This window comes from Ictalurus furcatus, chromosome 5, assembly GCF_023375685.1.
Source record: "Ictalurus furcatus strain D&B chromosome 5, Billie_1.0, whole genome shotgun sequence".
NCBI lineage: Eukaryota > Metazoa > Chordata > Actinopteri > Siluriformes > Ictaluridae > Ictalurus > Ictalurus furcatus.
Window position 1 is genome coordinate 15,873,450 of NC_071259.1, and position 14,893 is coordinate 15,888,342.

The following is a 14,893-nucleotide window of genomic DNA, read 5'->3' on the forward strand; positions in this document are numbered from 1 at the left end:
GAGATTCTTCTAAGAACCTTTAACCCTTAACCCTAATCCACATGACACTATACAACATGAAGCAACACACAAAACACACCAACCCACCCTGAAACACACTCAGATGTCTCCACACACTGGACTTTTGCTACACCCACATAGGAGGAGCTGTACCAGGTCCAACTCTACCCAATGGACTTTTTGTTCTGTAGCCAGGGTTACAAGGATTTCCTGGCATTTTCCAGCAGTTAAATCACTTGCAATTAGCAGAAATCCATGATGCCTATAACTCTGATATAAAACTGTATAAAACTATGATATACTTTTATGCTCACACTCATTAACATGTCATTACAGTGACTTTCTAAAATTTTTTTTTTTTTAAATAAGCCCACTGAAACACCTGTGACTAAATAACTAACTCACAACCTTCTAATTAGCAGTCCAATGTCTTAAGCACTGATTGAATTATTCAATTGTTATTTCATTCACTTTAATAAAATTGCTAATTACAAATATGCTACACAGTAAAATAATAAACAAAATCCATCCATTTTCTGTACCACTTATCCTACACAGGGTCGAAGGGAGGCTGGAGCCTAACCAAATGATGGGATGCCAACCCAGTGCAGGGCACAATCAAACACACTTTCACACTACGGACAATTTAGAGAGGCCAATCAGCCTACAACGTATGTCTATGAATCCCCAGTCCAGGAGGTGCGAGGCAAACATGCTAACCACTAAGCCACCATGGCCCCTATAATAAACAAAATGCAAAATTAAAACATATTACACAATTTAACAAGTAACAGACAGAGAAAAACAAGAAACTATGTCTAATACAATTTCAAAAAACAAAAACAACAACAACAACAAAAAACAACCAAAAACAAAGATAAAGTTTTTTTGTTTGTTTGTTTTTTTAAAACGCCCTCATCTCTATGCATTGGAAAAAAGAGAAACACCACCCTCTGGTGGAACACAATTGTACCAAACAGTTTCAAAACTTCAGCTACAGTCCCCTCCAAAAGCATTAGAACAGCAAGGCTAACTCGATATACAGATATGAAATACAGACAAGATAAGAAATGCAGAGATGAGCCACATATGTTCTGGAACCAAGATTAACCTCTACCAAAGTAATGAAAAGGCCAAAGTGTATGTATGGATCTGCTCATGATCCAAAATATAGAAGCTCATGAGTCAAGCATGGTGGAGGTAGTGTCATGGCTTGGGCTTGCATGGCTGCTTCTGGAATAGGCTCAATAATCTTTACTGATGTAACATATAGTGGTAGCAGCAGAATGAATTCAGATATATACAGAAACAATCTATATTCCAATTTACAGAGAAATGCATCCAATCTAAATGAGAGGAACATCATCATGCAATGATCTAAAAACACTACCAACACAACAAAGGACTTCATCAGGGGGGAGAGAGGAAGGTTTTAGACTGGCCAAGTCAATCACCAGACTTTAACCCAGTTGAGCATGCATTACACCTCCTGAAGAGAAGACTGAAGGGAGAAACCCCCCAAAACAAATAACAACTAAAATAAGCTGCATTATAAGCCTGGAAAAGCAACACAAAGAAAAATGCAACAGTTTGGTAATGTCAGGTGGTCACTGGCTTGATGCAGTTATTGCAAGCAAGGAAATGCAACCAAATATTAAGTGTTATTTACTTTAAGACTATCTGTTCCTATACTTTTGCTCACCTAAAAAATGGGTGGCCTGCCACAAAAGGTGCCATGTTTTAACACATCTAGACATAAATATCTATCGTCTCATATTCATCTTTGATGTCAAACACAAACGTCTTTAATGTATAGCAAACGCAATACCACTGTCCTTGCTGTTCCAATACTTTCATATATATATTAGAGATGCACCGATGTATCGGCCGATAATCGGTATCAGACGATAAAGGCTATTTTTCCCGCTATCGGCTATCCGATAGTTTAAAAACATCCGATGATCAGGGCCGATTATATCCTTTCAATCAAAAGAGGGCAGGAAAACACATCGATTTTGTAAAGATGATGTCTCTTGTGTGGAATGATGACAAAACTGCAGTTTGTAAGCTCTGTAAGCGCTACACTGCTAAAATTTTACACCGGATGCTGCAACAGTTAAATGAGTTAAAAGTTTTTATTTGCATTTCCTTCAGAATTGTGGAATTAATTATTATTAATGTTAAAGAAGGCATAAAAGGCAGAACTATCGTTATCAGTTTCGGCCGATATCACTCTGAATAATCGGTTATCAGTATCGGCTGAGAAATTTAGTATCGGTGCATCTCTAATATATATATACATATATGTATACAGTGAGGGAAAAAAGTATTTGATCCCCTGCTGATTTTGTACGTTTGCCCACTGACAAAGAAATGATCATTCTATAATTTTAATGGTAGATTTATTGAACAGCGAGAGACAGAATAACAACAAAAAAAATCAGAAAAACACATGTCAAAAATGTTATAAATTGATTTGCATTTTAATGAGGGAAATATGTATTTGACCCCTCTGCAAAACATGACTTAGTACTTGGTGGCAAAACCCTTGTTGGCAATCACGGAGGTCAGACGTTTCTTGTAGCTGACCACCAGGTTTGCACACATCTCAGGAGGGATTTTGTCCCACTCCTCTTTGCAGATCTTCTCCAAGTCATTAAGGTTTCGAGGCTGACGTTTGGCAACTCGAACCTTCAGCTCCCTCCACAGATTTTCTATGGGATTAAGGTCTGGAGACTGGCTAGGCCACTCCAGGACCTTAATGTGCTTCTTCTTGAGCCACTCCTTTGTTGCCTTGGCCGTGTATTTTGGGTCATTGTCATGCTGGAATACCCATCCACGACCCATTTTCAATGCCCTGGCTGAGGTTAGGGGGTTCTCACCCAAGATTTGACGGTACATGGCCCTGTCCATCGTCCCTTTGATGCGGTGAAGTTGTCCTGTCCCCTTAGCAGAAAAACACTTCCAAAGCATAATGTTTCCACCTCCATGTTTGACAGTGGGGATGGTGTTCTTGGGTTCATAGGCAGCATTCCTCCTCCTCCAAACACGGCGAGTTGAGTTGATGCCAAAGAGCTCCATTTTGGTCTCATCTGACCACAACACTTTCACCCAGTTGTCCTCTGAATCATTCAGATGTTCATTGGCAAACTTCAGACGGGCATGTATATGTGCTTTCTTGAGCAGGGGGACCTTGCGGGCGCTGCAGGATTTCAGTCCTTCATGGCGTAGTGTGTTACCAATTGTTTTCTTGGTGACTATGGTCCCAGCTGCCTTGAGATCATTGACAAGATCCTCCCGTGTAGTTCTGGGCTGATTCCTCACTGTTCTCATGATCATTGCAACTCCACGAGGTGAGATCTTGCATGGAGCCCCAGGCCGAGGGAGATTGACAGTTCTTTTGTGTTTCTTCCATTTGCGAATAATCGCACCAACTGTTGTCACCTTCTCACCGAGCTGCTTGGCAATGGTCTTGTAGCCCATTCCAGACTTGTGTAGGTCTACAATCTTGTCCCTGACATCCTTGGAGAGCTCTTTGGTCTTGGCCATGGTGGAGAGTTTGGAATCTGATTGATTGATTGCTTCTGTGGACAGGTGTCTTTTATACAGGTAACAAGCTGAGATTAGGAGCACTCCCTTTAAGAGTGTGCTCCTAATCTCAGCTCGTTACCTGTATAAAAGACACCTGGGAGCCAGAAATCTTTCTGATTGAGAGGGGGTCAAATACTTATTTCCCTCATTAAAATGCAAATCAATTTATAACATTTTTGACATGCGTTTTTCTGGATTTTCTTGTTGTTATTCTGTCTCTCGCTGTTCAAATAAATCTACCATTAAAATTATAGACTGATCATTTCTTTGTCAGTGGGCAAACGTACAAAATCAGCAGGGGATCAAATACTTTTTTCCCTCGCTATATATATATATATATATATATATATATATATATATATATATATACTGTACATACAACCCCAATTCCAAAAAAGTTGGGATGCAGTGTAAAATGTAAATGAATGTAAATAAAAACAATGCAATGATTTGCAAATCTCATAAACCCATATGATATTCACAATAGAACATCGAAAACATATCAAATGTTTAAACTGAGTAAATGTACCATTTTAAGAAAAAAATCTCACATCTCACATCTCAAAAATGTTGGGACAGGGGCAACAAAAGGCTGTGAAAAGTAAATGTTACTAAAAAGAAACAGCTGGAGGTTAACTGGCAACAGGTCAGTAACATGACTGGGTATAAAAAGAGTATCTTAGAGAGTCTTTCAGAAGTAAAGATGGGCAGAGGTTCACCAATCTGCGAAAAACTGAGTCTACAATTCGTGGAACACAAATTTCAGAATTTCAGAATAAGGTTCCTCAATGTAAAATTGCAAAGACTATGAATATCTCATCATCTACAGTAAATAATATCATCAAAAGATTCCAAGAGTCTGGAGAAATCTCTGTGCACAAGCGACAAGGGTGAAAATAAATATTGCATGCCCATGATCTTTGAGCCCTCAGGCAGCACTGCATTAAAAACAGGCATGATTCTGTAATGGAAATCATTGCATGGGCTCAGAAACACCTCCAGAACTCATTGTCTGTGAACACAGTTCGCCGTGCCATCCACAAATGTTGGTTAAAACTCTATTATGCAAAGAAGAAGCCATATATGAACATGATCCAGAAATGCCACCATCTTCTCTGGGCCAAAGCTCATTTAAAATAGACTGAGACAAAGTGGAGAACTGTTTGTGGTCAGACAAATCAAAATTTCATATTCTTTTGGAAATCATGGATACCACATTCTCTAAACTAAATAGGACTAAAGAGAAGAGGGACCAGCGCGCAGTTCAAAAGCCTGCATCTCTGATGGTATGGGGCTGCATTAGTGCCTATGGAATGCAGGGCTCCAGATGGCGACTAAAATGGTCGCCAACGCGACTAACTTTTTAATTTTGCAACCATGTTTTTTCTGCCAGTCGCCAGTGGCCACCGTTACCCACAAACAAAATGTAAAAACAAATTAAATAGAAATGGCCGTACGTCTTGCTGTGTTAGGCTACTGAACCCTCATCTCCTCTTGCGCCTGCGTCTACCTGCCCTATCTCGTGCACACCTGTATGGGTTCCAATAATAAAACTCTGCACTCTTGTCCTACAGTGGTCGAAGCGTCGGCTGTATAGACGAACAGAAACACGTTTAACGGGTTAAAAAGTTCGAAGTGTTAACTTTATTAAAGGTGTTTAATTTAGTTTGATGTGGTTTAGTTAGTTGGAATTTAAATTTATCCGTTATATGTAGGCTAACTAACTGTGTAGTTAACTAACGTTAGCCAACTGACAAGAAAACGAAATGCGCAAATTAAAAATATCAGACTTTTCCTCATTCCCTGCCCGTCCAATCCCTGCCCCCTCTACATCAGATGCCGACGATGTTGAGACCAACTCGACCAGTGAAAGTTCTCAAGTGACATTTGAGTCATCCCAACCCATTTCAATCGGTGTGCAATCTTTTACAGATGATGACAGCCAAGCGCAGCGAGTCGAGTCTTCTCCCGTCCCTGTGGCTCTCATCCCGACAAGACCGTTTAAATCAGCTTGGCTACAAGAGCCTGGTTACGTTATGACAGTGAGAAAATGTACTGCACCTTTTGTGCTAAAGCAGGACAAGATATTGCTGGTAAAACAGAGTTCATGACCGGTTCGAGTCATTTTAAAAAAGAAACCGTGAAGAAGCATGGTGACAGTAAAAAACATAAGAACGCCAGGGATTGTGTCATTGCTAGCTCTGCCCCTCGTGCCACCCCAACCGTGAAAGCAGTGCAACGTGCTAGTGATAAAGTCCCAGAAAAACAGATGAGGGAATGGAAAAGAAAATTCAAAACAGCCTACATGACTCTGAGCCTGAATAAGCAGGAAACAACTAATTGTACATAGTTGAATAAAAAAATGAAGAAGAAAAAAAATAGAAACAAATGACTGCACATTTAAGTATTTAGGGTAATATGATTGAACACGGGGCAGTGGTGGCTTGATGGTTAAGGCTCTGGGTTACTGATCGGAAGATCGGGGGTTCAAGTCCCAGCACTGCCAAGCTGCCACTGTTGGACCCTTGAGCAAGGCCCTTAACCCTCTCTGCTCCAGGGGCACTGTATCATGGCTGACCCTGTGCTCTGACCCCAGCTTCCTAACAACCTGGGATATGCAAAGAAAAGAATTTTGCTGTAATGTAGATGTGATCAATAAAGACTCATATATTATAATATGATATACTGAATATTGCACATATTGTGTATGTAAAGAATACATTGTGTAAACTATGGGAGGCAGAGTAAACAAAGGCAGCCAGTACAGAAGGGAAAGAAAAGGCAGTGTGAGGTAACCGTTTAACAATGATATCATCATATGATATCACATCACTATATTCTGGCTCCTGAAAATTGGATTTGGCAACTAAATATTTAGGGTTTAGGAGCCAATGGCTCCTAGATTTTTTTTTTGCATGGAGCCCTGGAATGGGCAGCTTGCACATCTGGAAAAGCACCATCAGTGCTGAAAGGTATATACAGATTTTAGAGCAAAATATGCTTCCATCCAGATTCCATCCCATCTTTACTTCTGAAAGACTCTGCCTCTATCAGATATAACCTCTATCTTTTTTATGCCCGGTCATGTTACTGACCTGTTGCCGATTAACCTAATTAGTTGCAAAATGTTCCTCCAGCTGTTTCTTTTTAGCAACACTTACTTTTCCAGCCTTTTGTTGCCCCATCCCAACTTTTTTTGTGTTGCAGCCATGAGATTCAAAATGACCTTATTTTTTCCTTAAAATGGTATGTTTCCTCAGTTAACATATGTGTTTATGAGTTTATGAAATTTGCAAATCATTGCATTCTGTTTTTGTTTATATTTATTTACATTTTACACAGTGTCCCAACTTTTTTGGAATTGGGGTTGTATATATATATATATATATATATATATATATATATATATATATATATATATATATATATATAAAAGGGGTTGTACATATGAAAATATGTCCTCTCACATTCAACTGTTTTTTTACCCCCAAAATTTCTTAACATGTGTCATTGTTTCTATTAACATAAAATCATTCAATAACTGAGACATAAACTGTTAAACAAGTTTCACAGACATTTGATGAATAGAAATGGAATAATGAGTCCCTGAACAAAGGGGGGTCAATATCAAAAGTAACAGTCAGTATCTGGTGGCCGCCAGCTGCTTTAAGTACTACAATGCATCTCATCCTCATGGATTGCACCAAATTTGTCAGTTCATCTGTGAGATGTTACTCCACTCTTCCATCAAGGCATTTGCAAGTTCCCGATCACGTCTGGGTGGACATATGGTTACATGTAATTTTCAACTACATGGACTATCGGCTATCCTTCCTGTCTCCCTGTAGTACTGTCTTAGGCGTCGCACATTACAGACATTGCAGGTTATTGATCTGGCCACATCTGCAGTACTCATGCCTCCCTGCAGCAGGCCTATGGCATGTTCATGCAGGTGAGCATGCCCCCTAGGCATCTTGGATTTTACAAAATTATCTTTAAAATACAGACTCCTGAAAAAGAGACATTTCTTTTTTTTTTTTGCTGAGTTTATATGAGACCAAAAATGGTTATTAAACTGGGCCTAGGAAAGGCAACAGTTTAATCACAATTTAGCAAAGTGCATTATCCTGTGAACTGAATCTTAGCCCATATGTACACTCACCATCCACTTTATTAAGAACACCTGTACACCTGCACATTGCTGCAGTTATCTAATCAGCCAATCATGTGGCAGCAGCACAATGCAAGTCATGCAGATACATGTCAAGAGCTTCAGCTTAATGTTCAGATCAAACATCAGAATGAGGAAAAATGTGATCTCTTTAGCATCAGTGATGTTTCTTTTACTTTACAGTGGTTGCTTCTACCCTCCATTTCATTTTTTTTTCTGCTGGACTGTCCTCCGAACACATTTTCTTGATTCCACATATGTCATTCCCTGCAAAACCTTTTTGTTTTGGATTTCCAAAGCCTCATTCCTGACCTGGCACCCACCATATCCACTTCTGAAAGACTCATCCCACCATCTTCTTTTCCTCTGGTCTTTTATAGCCCAATTCCAGGAAGTACCACACTCGTAGAACCCAGTAGGTCCACCTGGTGGTGGTTCCACCTATTGACAAGGAGGACAGACAGACAGATAAGACAAGACACAGCCATAGAATACAAACTGTTCCATAACACCTCCACCACCAAAAAAAAATTGAGGTGGCCAGAGTTTGACACAGGGCATCTGCAACAATATTCTCTGTTCCTCTTTTATGCTGAATGACTATATGGAAAGGTTGAACAAATATGGTCCACTGCATTAAACATTATGCATCTGGAAAAGAAACACAAGAGAAACATGATTCAGCTTGTTCCATGTGCAGATTCCCCCCACCCCACCCCTTCCAGCAAGACAGGAAATCTGCCACCTTCATCTGTGCCCCTGGCCTGTGAACCAACTCAAAATTAAAAGGCTGAATTGCCAGATACCAATGAGTGATCCACATGTTGGCATACTTGATGTGGTGGGGCCACTCGAGTGGAGCACTGTCCCACCAGAGTGTGAAGGCCTGTCCTAACAGATGAGCACTGGGCACTACTCTTTCTCCACTACCTGGGACAATATGGCAAACATGGCCTTTCCTGTTCCGCTGAGGACGTCGCTCTGCTTTCCTGTTCCGCTGAGGACATCGCTCTGCTTCCCTGTTCCACTGAGGACGTTGCTCTGCTTTCCTGTTCTGCTGAGGACGTCACTCTGTTTCCTGTTCTGCTGAGGACCTCGCTCTGCTTTTTAGTTCTGCTGAGGACGCCGCACAGTCTCCTGGGTCAGCTGGGGACATTTTGCCTAGGGGGCCGGGACCGCCAATGGAGATGGGTGTTTCATGGTGACCCTTGGGGGGGGGGTTATGTCACGGTTTCCCCTTTAGGCAGCGCGCTTGGAGAGCCGGAGGGCACGAGCAAGGTGCGCGAGCGCCAGATCTTCGAATGTTGACAACCGTGACATTTTTTACTATGGACACGTGCGTTTGTTTTGTTTCTGTTTTGTCTCCTCCCTGTTCGGTTAGTGGTTGTGGGTCGTGGGTGTGTCTTTATTGTTTTCAGCCGCCAGCACTTAGCGCTGATTATGTTCGGGATATATACTGCTCGCTTCCCTGTACACCTCGCGGAGTATTATAGTTAAAACAGTTAGATAGTTGATGTTATGTTCCTTGATAGATTTAGTTAGTTTAAACTTTAGATTAGTTCATTTAGTCCACGTTGGTTTTTCCACTCCCAGTTCATAGTCATAGTTCATAGTTTCTTGTTTTGCATCTTGACCCTGTTTTCTGTGACCGCGACTTTGATTCCTGCTTTGCCCCGTTTATGCCTGTTTGCCGATCGCCCGACCCACTGCCTATTTTTGACTACGCATCTGTTTCACATTTTGGATTTGTCTGCCTGCCTCCTTTAATAAAAACGTCTTTACCTGCCCCTGCTTCCATATTGTAATCCCTTATGTCTCGCGACATGACACACTGGACCAGATCTGACACTCCTTTTTCAGTGAGATCAGTCAGAGGGCTGGTGACATCTGAATAATTAGGCACACACCTGCAATAATAATCAGCCAGCCCCAGAAACTGTCTCACCACGGTTTTGGGCAGGCTGCAATTGCTGCTGTGTTGTCCACAACCTGCACCTGCCCTGGCCCAAATGAAAGCCTAGATACCATACTTCTGCCTGCCCTATTGCACACTTCTTTGGGTTTGCTGTGAGTTGTGCCCATCTCAAGGATCTCAGGACAGCCTTCAGATGTTGAAAATGTTGCTGCTAGTCACTACCTTTAACAATAATATCGTCTAAATAGGCAGCTTTGTAGACAGCACATGGATGGAGAGTTCTGTCCATGAGTTGTTAAAACGTGGCCAGTGCTCCCAAAAGGGAGGATGACAAATTGGTGTGGAACCCAAATGGAGTGGAAAAGGCGTTTTTTTCCTCAGGACATCTGAGTCATGGGGACCTGCCAGTATCCCTTAGTTAAATCCAGTGTTAAATAAAAGCGAACCATACCTAACAGATCAAGTTTGTCAATGCGTGGCATTGGATATGCATCAAATTTAGAGACCGCGTTGACTTTTCTAGTCCACACAGAATCAGACCGACCCATCAAGCCTTCTGAACCAGGACCAGTCACTGTGGGATTCCTTGATTATATCCATATCAAGCATGGCTGTGTGCTCCTCATGAGACACCTGTTTTTTGTGTTCAGGCAAATGGTAGGGGTTGCTGCAGAAATGCCCAGAGGCGGGAGTCCGGCTGAGCATGTGAGTGAGAAGGCACGCGTGGAGTGAGCTCCCGAGCATTTTATCTTTTAATTGTGCTTTTCAGGCAACCTGAATCTTTTCTAAGACATTTGGTGCGTTCATTTTCAATTACTCTGTGTGCGTGTGGGCAACTATATCAGTTTCCATGTGAATCTATAGGTTGTCTGAGATACATGGTCACTGTGGCACCTTTTATGCTCGGGAGTGACTTCACACAAGAATAGGTATGGTTTACAAGTATCGGATGTTCCTGTGTTGTAGGGTTCTGCCTCCATTGTTTGGGAATGGAGAGAAGTTAACTGATGTTCAGAGTTGGGAGGGTGGGGTGGGGGAGGGATGTTGTGTTGTTGTTTTTGTTGTGTTTTTTGTTTGTTTTTGTTTTTTGTGGTTTTTTGTTGCTGTTTTTTTTTCTTTTCCCCTTTCCTATTGATATCAACCTCTCTGTACTCCATTCTGTATTAATCTAAATTGATGGAAAATACCCGAAGCTCGATCAGATTCCTAAGTTGGAATGTGAAAGGTCTGAATGGTCCCATTAAAAGGTCCAAGATTTTCAGACTCCAAGCTCGCTGGACATCGCATATGTTCCACTCCAATTTTGATTCAGGTCCAGGGGAGTTTCTATCCTGATAAGTAAGACTGTGCGCTTTTCTTTTGATAAAGTTATTTCTGATGTAAATGTGTGATTGTGGAAGGGAAAATTTCACATACGCCAGTAGTTTTGGTGAATGTATATGCCCCGAATTTTGATAATGCTCATTTTGCTCAGCATTTGTTGTCAAAAATTCCTGCTTCGAACACACATCTCTTGATATTTGGGGGAGATTTAAACTGTGTTATTGACCCAGTTTTGGACAAATCTAGTGCTGTTGCAAAGGCTCCCTCTGCAATGGGAAAGGTATTCTCTGAGTTTATGGTTCAGAATGGTTACATTGATCCGTGGAGGTATTTTAACCCCACAGTGAGATAATATTCTTTTTTTCTCATGTACATAAATCTTTTTCTCACATTGATTACTTTTTTTTTATTAATAACTCTCTAATTTCTTGGGTTGTAAACTCTGAATATCTACCAATTGTTATTTCAGACCACGCTCCTTTAAGTCTTGACATTCTTTTACCTTCACATCGCACCTTTTGTCCACCATGGAGGCTTAATTCTCTACTTTTATCCGATTCAGCATTTTGCAAGTATATCTCTACTTCGATAGATGATTTTCTTCTTACTAATCAAACTGATTCAATGTCTTACTCTTTATTTTGGGAAACTCTAAAGGCCTTCTTAAGGGGACAGATAATCTCTTATTCTGCTCATGCCAATAAGCAATGCAAGGATAAGAAAAAAGAGATATCCGATAATATTCGAGCTATTGATGACCAATATGCTCTCAACCTGACCCCTGAGCTGCATAAACAAAGGCTTAATTTGCAGGCGGAGTTTGATTTGTTATCGACAGGTGAGGCGGAGAGGCATTTGTTACATACGCGTGGCAATTATTATGAATATGGGGACAAGGTCGGTCGGTTGTTGGCTCACCAACTGCGTAGCCGAGCGGCTTCGCGCTCTATTGCTCAGATTATGCAGTCCAGTGGTGCAGTAACCTCGGATCCTGTAGAAATTAATTCAACTTTTAAAAGCTTTTACTCCTCTTTATACACAGCTGGAGCTCCTGACAATTCAGGTAACATGGACCATTTTCTTAGAAATATTGATTTTCCCAGAGTTGACCCTTTATTGGCATCTGAACTTGACAGCCCCATCACCTTAGATGAGATCATTAACTCAATCAATTCATTGCAATCTAAGAAATCACCTGGCCCGGACGGGTTTCCTTCCGAATTTTATAAGAAATTTCATGTTACATTGGCTCCATTACTTCTGGCTGTATTCAAGGAATCCTTAGAACTAGGTACGCTGCCACAAACATTGAGAAAAGCATCTATAACTCTATTGCTTAAAGATGGGAAGGACCCAACATTATGTAATTCGTACAGACCTATTAGCCTCCTCAATGTTGATGTCAAGATTTTAGTCAAACTTTTGGCCTCTTGTTTAGAGGGGATTCTCCCTAGCATTATTTCAGAGGAGCAAACCGGATTTATAAAAGGACGGCATTCCTTTTCTAATATACATACTCTACTTAGTATTTTATATTCAAAACAAAACAGCAACTCCTCTGAAGTGGTCATCTCTTTAGATGCAGAAAAGACGTCTGATAGGATAAAATGGGAATATCTTTTTATGGTGCTAAAGAGGTTTGGCTTTGGGGATGGACTGATATCATGGATCCGTTTATTATATGTGGAACCACAAGCTTCCATATATACCAACGATGCTAAATCTGACTATTTTACTTTGTCACGGGTTACGCGCCAGGGATGTCCTCTGTCTCCCTTACTTTTTTCCATAGCAATTGAGCCTCTCTCGATAACGCTTAGAACTCTTCCTGTATTTCAGGGTATAATTCGCAAAGGAATTGAACATAAACTAGCCCTATATGCTGACAACTTACTACTTTATGTTACGGATCCAATTGCATCTATTCCAGAGATAATACGCGTATTAAATGACTTTGGGAAATTTTCCGGGTATAAACTGAACCTACAAAAGAGTGAATGCTTCCCCATAAACCAATCTGGCCAAAAAATAAAACAGACTGAAATACCTTTTCATTTGGAGGATTCAAAATTCAAATATCTCAGAGTTAATGTCACCCGTTCCTATTCTGCATTAATGGCGACGAATTTTACACCCTTAATTTCATACATGAAGTCAGCCTTTCAAAGATGGGCAGCTCTACCACTATCCCCTCTTGGTAGAATAAACACGGTAAAAATGAACATTCTTCCAAAATTCCTCTACCTTTTCCAGTCCATCCCTTTGTTTTTACCCAAATCTTTCTTCAAGAATATAGACCAATTAATCTCCTCTTTTATATGGGCAGGAAAAACTCCCAGGGTTTCCAAATTTTCACTTCAAAAAAGTCAACTAAGTGGTGGCCTCTCCTTGCCCAATTTCATGTATTATTATTGGACGGCTAATATTCAGAAACTGGTGCTCTGGGTGCAGGCCCCCTCTCTTCCATGGTGCCACTTAGAAGCAAAGTCTTGTATTTCATCCTCCCTCACTGCTATGGTGTTCTCCTCCCTTCCTATACCCCTTTCACAATACACGAATAATCCAATAGTATGTACCTCTCTAAAAATTTTCTATCAGTTTCGCTGTCATTTTAAATCCATCTCGGCCTCAACCATGGCACCTATATGTAATAACCACCTCTTTCCCCCCTCCTTTATAGATTCCACATTCTCTTTTTGGGAAAAGAATGGTCTGAAATGCTTTGAGGATCTTTTCATTAATAATGTGTTTGCAAGCTTTTCTGAATAATCCTCGTCATTCAGCCTGCCTCCGTCTGACCTATTCGGTTTCTTTCAAATTAGGCATTGTGTCTCCTCCCTATTCGCTGGTTTTCCCTCCTTACCTACAAAGTCTGCATGGGAAGAGGTGTTCAGGCTGAATCCTCATAAGAGTGGCATTATTTCACGGATATATGCAACAATCTGGTCACAGGATGATTCTTACAATATCAAAACCATTAGTGATTGGGAAGAGGAATTGGGCCTGGAGCTTGAGGATGATTAATAGGGCAGAGTGTTAGATAATATACGTACCACCACGTCCTGTGCTAGACTTAGTTTCATACAATTTAAAGTGGTCCACAGAGCTCACCTATCTAGGAGTAAACTATCTAAAATATATCCCAACGTTCCGGACATGTGTGAAAAATGCAAACTTTCACTCTGTAACCTCAGTCATATTTTTGTACTCTGTCCCAAACTGCAGAACTTTTGGAACTCTTTCTTTGAAACTATGTTCTTAAACCACGAAAAACTACGTTCTTAAAATCAAATTGGATGATTGTCCTTTAATTGCCATCTTTGGTGTTCCATCTCAGCGTCACCCTCTGAACCATAATCAAGCTAGTGTTGTGGCTTTTGCATCATTACTTGCTCGGCGCAGAATATTGCTGTCTTGGACCTCTCCACAACCTCCCTCTATATCAGTCTGGCTTAAAGATTTAATCTTCTTTTTAAAACTTGAAAAAATCAAGTATAACATCAGAGGCAGTGGTGAATCATTTTGGGGAAAATGGCAACAATTTATTACCTACTTGAATGATGTACGCACCCTGGAGGTGGATTGAGGAGAGGTAGATGGTAAATACTAATCATCTTACCCTTTTTTTTTGTTTGTTTGTTTTGTTTTGTTTTGTTTTTTGTTTGTTTTTCTGGTTGTTTGTTTGTTATTGTTTTTTGTTCCCCCCTTTCTTTTGGTTTTTGGCTGTGATTGTTTTGTTGGGGTTGTTGGGTGGGGTGTTATAATCTGTAAAATGCAAATTTCCAATAAAAATTCTATGATCAAAGAAATGCCCAGAGGCAATAGGGTGTTCTATGAAATGAGTGTACCCAGGTAGAGACAAAAACAAGGTGGAAAATTCCATGATATTTGGG